This window comes from Leptosomus discolor, chromosome 18 (genome assembly GCF_034619465.1).
Source record: "Leptosomus discolor isolate bLepDis1 chromosome 18, bLepDis1.hap2, whole genome shotgun sequence".
Lineage (NCBI taxonomy): Eukaryota > Metazoa > Chordata > Aves > Leptosomiformes > Leptosomidae > Leptosomus > Leptosomus discolor.
Genome location: NC_141408.1, coordinates 8089300 through 8100304, shown reverse-complemented (window position 1 = coordinate 8100304; position 11005 = coordinate 8089300).

Below are 11005 nucleotides of genomic sequence, written 5' to 3'. Positions count from 1 at the left end.
AAGATCAGCACGGGTTTGGTCAGCAGGAGGCTGACACCCAGGCTCCCCACCCAGGATGGCTGCTGGTCCCCACCATCCCCTGGGGAATTGGTCTCAGGGTCCAGTGGGACCCCAGAGCTGGCTGCAGTTGTGGGGGCCTCTGTGCTCCCACCAAATCCCTTGAGGAAGCATGAACCAGAGCATCCCACACTTGTATACATTCCCCTGCCCTCCCTGTGCTGCTGTGGTAGAGTCTTGGCCTCAGGGTGATAAAAGGAGTATGTTTTTCCAATTAAAAGAGCCAAATGTGTTTTCCTGCCAGTATTTAGTCCAGCCTAACATGCGATGTCTACATTTTAACCTTGAGGAAGCCTCTAGAGACACTGCAAAATAAATCAATACTAGTCCACGTGCTGGAAAACAGAACCAATAAATAACTTCAGAACAGCTTTTCTGTTTACTGTATGAAACTCCTATTCTTGGTCATGGTTTTCAAAACAGTGCCTCAAAATAAAATAGAAAAGAAAAACACCCCCCCGAACCCTTAATTAGCTGCACAGCGTGAGGCTCGCCAGCCAGGCAGAGCTGGTTTCAGGTTGCAGGTGCAGGGCCAATTCTCCACTGACCTCTGGACTGGGATTTGGTGTTGAGATTGCCTGTGCAATGGTTTAAAAATATTAAATAAAAACATAAAAAGAAAATACATCCTGCACAGCTTCTTACAGCATGGAAGGTGCTGGAGCAAAACCAGCGCCTGAGTGCTTAGATGTGCATATCCCCAGCCTGGTCCCTGAGCCCTGACCCACAGCTCCACGTGCTGCACCCAGGGACCCTCATCTCCTCGAGGCCATCCCAGGTACAGGGTTCTGCGCCCCACGAGCAGATGGAGTTTTTCATCTGGTGTCACTGATGTGTCCCCAAATGTGCCAAACGGCAAGGGAGAACCGTGGTGCTCAACCTGCTGCCTCTCAAGTCACCCAGTCTGGGGCCAGCCAGGGACTCACCAGTTCTTCCTCCTTTATGACAATAATAAATGTGTCTTTAACTTTAGCATAAAATAAGATTTACAGGAGCTATTAAATGGAAACTTAAAGGCATTTTTCTGCATCCTGTTGCAAAGAGGTCTCATGTGGGAGGCAGGTGGGTCTGCAGGACCCCGGTGGGGAGGTGCTGCCCTGGACCAGGAACGTGTGTGCAGGGGCAGACAGGGATGCACGGGCAGGAGGCAGGCAACGAGTGGCAGTGGGGATCCGCCTGTGCATGCAGAGGTTTGCAAACCCTTCCCCACACACACTCCGCATGCAGCAGTGGGGTAAACTACCAACAGCCAGCGTTGCCATTAACAGCCTTTGCTGGCAACACCAGAACTGGATTGAACACGTGGTGGGGTAGGATGCACAAGGACATCACCCATGAGGACGAGGACAGGGGCAGATCACAGCACAGAATGCCACTGCATCCAATGGCCTGGGACAGACAGGGACACACAGAGCCCCAGGCAGCTACGATGGGAAGGGCAGCAGAAGGCAACTCTCTGGTTCCCCAGCCTCGCACCCCAACACGGCAGGGTTGTAACACCTACAGAGAAAACCCATCTACTGGCTGGGGGATAAATTTAAGCCATTTTCTTCATATCCCTCTATTTCTATTTCCCTCCCCTGAGGCTCCTTGTTGTCAGCGTGCATTATGCAGCCAGGACAGCTCTATTAGTCATACGTTTAATGACTGGAAAAACACACGCAGCTGTTATTAGCAGGGCTGAGCCGCACACTCACGGTCCGCTCCAGGAGGACAAGCCCTGGCAGTGCAGGGTAACCCGATGGAAAAGCATCCGGGGGAAGCAGTGCCCTGCAGGGACCCCTGGGAACCAGCCCCAGAAGGAGGCAGGAGGGGTTTTTCACATGGAGATTCAAGAGCAAAATCTCTGCTGTCCCATCCCCGCTCAGAGCTGCTCCTCCCGAAGCGGGATATGTTTCCTTAGGGGCAGAAGCCATTGACATCTCTCTGGGCTGGGCTCTGCCTCTACAGCACTGACCACATCCTGGGAACTCCAGATCTCCTTCCTGGAGAACTCCTAGCAAGGAGGAACAGGATCAGGAGTTAATCATGTCAGAAAAATCAGTACAACCAGTACAGCATCAGGGTTCAGGCTGGTTCAGCACCCAGCCCTGTGGCCACTTTTTCAGAGCAGCTCAACTTTCACTGAGGCATTGAAAGTTGCTGAGCTCTCAGACAGCCGCAGACTTGATGCCGAGCTCTTCCCCAACCATCCCCCCAAAGCCACACAGGAGAAGGTGCCAAGAACCTGAAATCCCAGCCCTACACCCACCTGCACAGCTTTTATCCCCAAAGGCAAGGTCAGCAGGACACCAAACCCCTCCAGCCGCAGCCCCATCGCTCCCCATTGCCCCATGCCTGCAGGAGCACAGAGCAGGCCGGGACATGTCCACCGCAGGTGCGACGGTGGAGCGGCTTCAGGCACTCACTGCTGGGAGGGTCTGTGTCCCTGCGAGCGACCATGACATGCAGAGGATGAGGGCATGGGGGTATGTGTTAGCCCCAAGCGCCGCTGCAGGCTCTGCAGAGGGAGGTGTCTGTGCCCTGCAGCAGTTCTCCAGCAGGTCTGCAGCCACTGGGAAGTGGGATGGTGGCAATGTCCGTATTTTTTAATTGGATGCCAGAAGAGAAACATAGGGGGAGAGGGATGCACAAACCTGGAGCTCATATGTGGTGCACCCCCAAATGCATTACACGGCTGTGTTACACGGCTCACACATGCACATCCCTGTCCTGCTTCAGCAGCCACAACAGCAGCCCGAGGTCCCCGTGGCACTGCTGCCACTGCCCCACTCCTGTCCCTGTCCCGGAGAGCGAGGGGAGAGGGGACAATCTCACAGTGCCACCAGCCCAGCCGCAGGCATGGTGTATGTCACACTCATCACATGCCTGCAAAAACACACCATGGACATAAACTGGACAGATTTAGCGACTGTGGGGGCCTTCTGTTCTTCCTTACATCTCTAGACCATTTCCCCACCCCTTAAATGCTTTACATTATTTATTACATTTCATTTAACCCCAGCCACGTCCTCCAAATAAAATTTATTTTGCAGCTGTCATTCAGGTTTACTCCAGCCTTAACCTCGTAATCCTATTGATTCCCTCATTATTCTCAGAGCGCAGGATTGATTTCATGCCTTCTGTGTTATGGAGAAGCCTTTGCTCATTAATCTCATGCACATTTACAAACAGTCGATCCTGGTCGTTCATTATTTTCTCATTCCCTACACAGTCAGACTCACAGACATTCTTCGCTTGTTCGCTTTGCCTCCTTATTTTGGGGTACGGATGGAGACAGTACATGATCCCTCTCCTAAAGGGCATCACCCTGCGCCCTTGCAGTCTGGGGCTCCACACCCCAAGGCAGAGGGTGACGGGCTCCCACGCAGAGGTGGGGTACCGGAAGAGCCCCTGGGCTCATGCCCTGCATCGCCTTTGGGAGATGCCCTGGGACTGTATCCCGCTCGGAAAGGTCCCTGCAACCGACTGGGCTGGGAAAAAAACAGAGAACCAGGGCAAATCTAGGTTGGAAAGGACCTTGGGGGTCTCCAGACCAGCACTCTGCACACACCAAGGAGCACTTCAGAGTCAGACCATGTTGCTCTGGACCCTGTAACTGCCTTGTGCACAGGGCAGCAGTACCTGTCGCTGCAGACAGCGCTCTGGCTGTGCAGTATGGAGGTACCACTGACGTACACACGCGTGCACACCTCCAAACACAACAAAAGTGTGTTATTTATACAGTGTGATTAATCAACCTGAGTGTTTAATATAGCCCCATCGGAGTGCACAGTACTGTACTGTATATGGAGGAAGACATGACCCCTGTCATAGAGGCTTAGAATAAAAAATAGGCAGACACTATAGTTCAGACATGTAATAAATCCCACTGACGGGCCAATCTCAAATATTTCAGCTGTTTCCCCCTCCCCCCATAATATATAATTGTCTTTGTTGGATCAATACAGAGGGGCTTTGTGGAAGGAGCACGTTTTAAGTGAAGATTAATGTAGTGAATTATATATGCAGCTAGAAAGAATTCTAATATTTAACTTCCAGAAGGAGAAGGAAGGTTTGTGTGACTGAATCCTCCTTCCAGGATGGGAACGCAGCACCTGGTGGGTGCAGTGCAAGTACCCCTCATTCCCAAGGACCTGCTCCCGCAGGATGGTGGCAAGAGCCTTCCCAAAGCGATGGATGGTTCTGGCCAGGATGGGTGGATTCAACTAGCGGTGGAGCTGAATGCAGCCCAGGCCATGCCAGGGCAGCAGCAGGGACGGTGTGGGGCAGGGGGCTCTGCTTGGGCTGGCCAGCCACGCACCGGCACAGGAAGAGCGGCAGCGTGGGCTGCCAATTCTATTGCCTGGATGTTGGCACAGCATAAACAGGTGTGGCTGTGCCGCATCCCTCAGCCCTGCCTGGGGTTTTTGGCAGGTTTTGCCCCATCACACCTACCTGCAAGGCCACGCTGGCCGGTGCTGGCATGAGCCGGGCGGCTGTTGGACACGAGGCCAGCCCGCTGTACCGCAGCAGCGCATCTCGCCCTCTAGATGCAGCCAACAGCAGGCAAACAGGGCAGTGCAGAGGGAGCAGGAACTATATTGGTTATTAAATACGTATTATTTATCCACAGTAAAGCCTCTGTGATCATTTCCCTGGGTACACATAGACACCCCGTCCATTGCTCAGAGCACTGTACACAAATTAATACCCCTAATCTTATTAATGTGTAATGACACAGGGGTTGATCCCTCCCTCCGGTGAGCGGTGTGGAGCTCCCTGAGCTGCACCCGCAGCCCCAGCTAGGTGTGCATCCTGCGAAGCGCACGCCTATCATATGGAATAAATTTAACTGAATCAAGTTTTGATTAAATGCAATAAATATGATTGATTTGGTTACATACCCTCCGTATGATGGTCTGTTTAATTTATTTTTTCATTCTGAGAAGGGATGTTGCATTGATCCAAAACATTAGCTTTGACTACCACCGTAAATTCCCATTTTAGGGCAACCCACAGCAGCTTTATTAATATTTTTACACTTACCCAAGCAGTCACCAGGGTTAACCCTTCAACAACGTGCCCAAATTGTGCTGTGCCATGGGGACAGGAGGGGTGACCTTACCCGGGACCGGGGGCTGCAGTCAGCAGGGGAAAGTCACGTATTTTAATGCCACCACTGCAAAGCCATCAGCCCTCCAGCAGCTCCTAAACCTGCTCCCAGGACTCCTTAGGGCCAGGGTGGTCAGCATTAACCCTGAGTCAGCATCTGCTCCAGGCTGGGCTCCCTCCATGAGCCCTTTGGCGGATAGGACCGTGTCCCAGGCATTGCCATCGCGTGTCCAGAGCAGGCTGTTTGCTTTCTGAAAGCCCACAAAACCCAGCACACCGCTCGCCCTCTGCACCATGCTGGCATTTGGACCAACACTACCACAGATTTCCTTGCAACAGCTTCTATATCTTTCTTTTTTAACAAGGGGGGGAAAAATGCCCAAATATTTTTTTATATTACTAATAAATCGAAAAAATGCTTTATGTTTTCAATATATTTTAAATTTACTGCCACAGTCAGTATCTTGATTGCTATGTATATTTTATAAGCAACGTGAATGATAACCAGATTTTGCTGTTGGTTTCTCCATAAATACAGTGTTATCCACCGAAAGTGATCTCTGGTAACACAGTGTCAGTAAAAATAATGCTGAAAAGCGTCAGGGAAACACAAAAAGTGAAAAGAATAAATCGCTTCCAAGCACATTTTGGAGATACTGGAATTTCTGAGAGTTTATTTGGAAGATAAGCTGATTTTTAACATACATTTTAGATCCCGCAATCCCAGTATCCACAAAGCCCTGAAGAAACACATGAGCTCATTGCAGGCTCTCCCTGCCCACAGGAGAAAAGGTTTCTACACACTTGCACCGAAGACAGTAACAAAAGCCACTTTGAGCCCATCCAAGTCCCAGCAGTAGCTGGGGGCTGGTTTTGAGGTGGGTGCTCCCCTGATGGCATCAGGTCTCCACAGGAGCCACTGCGGCTGCAGCAGCTGATTGATCTGCGAACAGCCCCATGGTGCAGCTCACCAGATTAATACTCCAGCAACACTAAAGGGGACAAATTTAGTCCATATATTACTGAATAATTTAACTCATGATGAAATCATTGCCTTAGCAGGCTCCAGATAAGGATCTGAACATCTGAAGAGGACATGTGCTGTGAGGTTGTCTCCAAATACTGAATTATTCAGCAGAAATGTTTCTGCTGTCCTCCCTCCAATCCAATTAAGCTATATGCTTAATTGCAAAGCACACACCCCTTATTTTCACATAACAGTGGGACCTGGGACTTGGTTCAGTCATGTCTTAGGGAGAACGCAGCTGCAGCAAGGACTTTGCTTAAGATTAAGATTTTTTCCTACAAGTCCAAGAGTCCAGGCTAAGAAGGGGTTGCGGGAATGGAGTGATCTGCCCTCGAGGAGCAAAGATGGAAGGGAGCCACTTTGTCCAGGCTGGGGCTTTCTGCAGGAACGGATCCAACCTACTCACACCTTCCTTCTTTCTGGAGGTAAACAGCACAAATCCACCCAAACTCACTCAAACCTACATGGCCCCTATCAGGCAAATTTTAGTCTCTTTGCAGGCAGAAGATCTCTCACTCACCACAGCTACCTTTTATGAGCCAGACAGTTTGTCCTCACTGAAGTCATGTCCACCTTTTCCAGGGGTGCTCTGCAATCAGGGTGATCAAGGGAAAGCATCCAAATCACTCAGCAAATGACCCAGCACAGCCCAAAACACCTCACAGCTTCAAGTCACAGCTCTCCCAAACCAGTGCCTGGAGCGGGGCTGGGCTGCAGCCCTTTAATTAATGGATTAAAGAATGCTCTACCATTAATTCACAAATTAATGAGAGTCCCAGGCTTCCCAGGACCCAGCAAACAGGACACAGGAGGAGATAAGCCATCACACCACCAACCCCCAGCTACACGGGGGTGTGCATGGATGGGTGCTGGCACCCAGCAAGCCCTGCAGAGTCTCGCACTACAGCTCTGGAAATGAAAAAACCCAACATGAAGCCATGGCAGAACAAGGGGCTTGCCTCCCTTCACCCTTGGCAGGAGCCTGGAGAGCCTCAGCAAAAAAGCAGCAAAGTATTTTCCCATGGCACGCTGGCTTTCTTGCTTTAAAAAAAAAAAAAAAAAATTATTTAAAGCTTTCATAGACCCTTTTCATCTAATATTTAACTTGCGAGAGTTTCTGCATGCCCAGGTTAGGTAAACATTAGAGAAGGTTGTTTATAGAAATTATATACACAGTGGTGCTGGTTTAATTTATCAAAAAAGGTTTTGTTGAAATAAATTCATTTTACAGTGAAGCCCACTTAAACCTGTTAAAGGGGTGACCTTGTTTAAACAAACCTGTTTGTGCTTCACCTCCAAAGACAGCTCAAGCAGCACCACGATACCATCTTCCAGTGTAAATATTCCCCTGCTCTCCCGGAGTGCGGGACCTCGCTGGCAGAAGCTCTGCCAAGGAGAGGGGTGCCTGGGTCAGTGGTCCCCACAGGGGGTGGGGAGGATGCGGCCGTGGGCCCCGCGCAAGGCGGGAACGTTCGGCTGCTGGTGCAACGGTTTAGTGCCACATCTGCCCCGCTCACCCACCAAGAGGGATGGCAGCGGGGGTTCAGGAGCTGTGCTGGGGATGACACGGGGTGTCGTGGGAGAATCCCCGCTCTCGGCAGCCCTGCAAATGACCCCCGAATCGCAGGATGAGGGATGGGGAAAACCCTCCAGCCTCTGCCTGCCCCACTGCTCCATCCAACGCTGCTGGTTTGCTGTTGGACCGATTGCTATTGACACCACGGTTATTATCAGCTTAACCGGATCGCTTTTATTTTGGGAAATAATAATAAGCCAGTAGCCATTTTTCCCCTCCTGAAATTTGTTGCAGTGGGGAAAAGCAGAATCTCTGCTCTCGCCTCCCCTCTGCTGGCTCTGGCCAGCTGCAGCACTCGGCTCACGCCCGGTTTTGCTCCTCTGCTTTAACAAAGTTAAGCCCAGCGAAGCCAAACCAGGACTACCCAGAATACAGGGAGAAAAACCCGTCAGCATCTCTCCTTCATGACACAGGTCAGATTAACAGGGGGAAATTAATGCTAGTACGTTTAATGGAGATGAAATGCTTTATGAATGAGCAGATGCAGCAATTTGAAGCACGTGGCTGCAAGAGTTAATCTGAGTATGAAGTGATACTGGGAAGCACATTCATCCATTCAGGAGGCATCAGCCAGGTACGGGGCTTTGTGCAGTTCCCAGAGTCTGGCCTAAAGGTATTTATAGACTAGAGCTGGAAGGGGAAAAAGAAACAACAGAAAAAAGGATGGGATAAAGGAAACTGCGCTTTGGAAGCGATCTACACAAAACCCACCAAGGCATAATTAATATTGTCTCGTTAACAGAGGGAGCAATTTGAAATTATATGGGAAAGGTGGATAAAACCTGGAAAGCATAAGAGCCAGCTCTGATTTCAAAGTCAATGGGAGCATTCCAAGGCAGAGCTTTAAAATTAGAAACAGCATGCAAAGTTACTTTTCCGCTGAAATGTCATGTTTTCCTTGAAAAGAGCTTTTTCCATCTCAAGAACGCGTTTTGTCACCGAGCAGTAAGTGCACTTCTCTCAACAGATTTGCTGAAGCAAGAGCTCTTGGAAAAAACGGAGACTCGCATCCGGGCGCTCAGCAAACAAGTGAAGGCCAAGAAGAGAAGAGTCTGGGCAGCACGTTTCCATCTGGGGTGGTTTGCTGCTCATCCTCTAAGCATTGGGGGAAGAAAAAAAAAACCAAAACCAAGCACATCTATACTTAGGCAGCCTGGGTTTCCAACTCAGCCCCTCCACTCGGCGCTGCCCACGCTGCTCCTTTTGGGGCAGGGAAGACACCCCACAATGCCCAGAAGAGTGTTCGGGAGCTTATTTCCAGAGGGCAGACACTGCTTGTACCATAGCGTGCTGCGTATCTGGTATTTCTCACTTGAGGAAGAGCCAAAAAGGAAGCACAAATACGGCTGCTGACTCCAAGAGTCTTCCCAGTAAATTGGCGGAAATCACCATCAGCTGAATTCAGGTCTTGCCTCCAGCCTAAAACACAAGGTTCAGATCCTTGAGCTCCTGTCCAAAGCAGCACTGTTGGGGTGAAATCACTTGTGCATGGCTCTGGATGGAGCAGACCCCCATCCCCAGCCTTTGCTCAGACTGTGGGAGAGCCCCAGCACTTTGGGGAATGGTCCCTCTGTAATAGCGGGGATCCAAAAGCACCACCCGAGCTGAGATAGGCATAACAACCACCCTGATGGCCAACACAGTCACAGCTCTACCGGGTGCTGCATTGCTTGCTGGTTCTCTCGTTTCCAGATGGTCTAAATGCCTAACGCCACAAGCATGTTCTGTAGCGCTGTGGGATCCCTGGTATCCCCCCAGAACTGGGTACGTGACAGCAGCTGTCACCGACCGCTCCTGGTGCTTGTCCCCAGCCACACCACAGAGCGCCAGAGGGGAGAAGAAGAAATTTAGGTAAGTGGGAATATAAAAAGGGGATGCAAAACTCCAAGAGGTCACTGGCCCCTGGCTTCCCACTGCAAGGCTGAGCTTCATGCTAGAGGGACAAAAAGGGTCTGGACAAAAAGAATACCCCTGGCATGTCCCCCACAAGCAGCCCTGTACCACCATACTTCCCTGGGAAGACACAGACCCATTGCGGGGGCAGACTCCTGGTGCACAGGGGGGTTGCTGAAGCCCAGACCCTCACAGCACCCAGGGATGTGGCTCCTGCAGGGCTGGCAGGTCCTGCTGGGACACAGCCCTCCCTCTCCTGCCTGCGCCTCTCCCTCCGGGCCGCTCCGAGACAGCCCCGCTTTGAAGCTGTGCCGGGGCTGGCGGCAGCATCGGTGCTGGAATAAGATGGCTTTTAAACTCGGAGTGAGATGAAAAGCAGCCGGAAATGCATCTAACGGGTGACTGGAGGGCTAAGCCTGCTTTTCTCATGCTCGCTTATCCCGGGCTGCTCTGCCAGAGCCCAGGTCCCTGGGGAGCAGCTTTCTCAAGCTCTGCTGCCTGCCCCAGTCCTTTGCCGCTTGCATCCCTCCTCGGCCGAGAGGTGAAGCAGTGACAGACTTTCAGCAGAGATGTAAAAACCATTTTTTTGTCATTAAAGCTCCCGTCGTGTTTCCTGTCGCGACTCCCAGGAGCCCAACCCAGACCCTGAAGCGCCAGCCGAGGTGCTTTGCCCCAGGAGCAGCTGCGGTTCTGGAAGAAGGGAGACTCCTGCATCGCTTCTCGGAGAGATTTGGGATGAGAAATGGGAGACACAGAGGCCTGTCGCTGCCCAGGAGCTGGCAGTGTTCAGCAGGCATGCACAGCACAGCACCAATGGGAGAAAAACCATTCCTTTCCTCAAAGCACTCTAGGCTAAACCTGCAGTTTCCGTGTTTTCTGGGCACTGACCATCTCTGCTACTAAACTCTTAACTGAACACACTACAAATCCCTGCTGAGACAGCCCAGTTCCCCGCGGCAGCAGGCCACTGGCCAGCCAAGAGCAAGAGCTGGTGGAGAGCAGAGCTGCCAGCGATGAACACCACAGCCCCACAGGGCTGGTGCTGAGCCGGAGCAGAGCACATCGCCGTGCACCGCTGCTTAACAAGGGGAGACATGAGGAGCACCCCTGGGCAACATCAGCTGAATCACTGTGCTAACAGAGCGACCAAAGCTTTAAATCAGGTTTAAAATAGCCAAGGACCTCGAATGGCTTTTTACCTATTAGATTTCTGCTCTCCCGCCCATTATGCTTAACGGAAATTGTTCTGAGAAAAGCAAACCCAAAATGCCACGGCTCCGCAGGGACGCAGCCACAAGGGCTGAGCACCCACAGAAGCAGCTCAGAGCTCATTGGAAAGAGTTTCTTTGCCCGGAGAC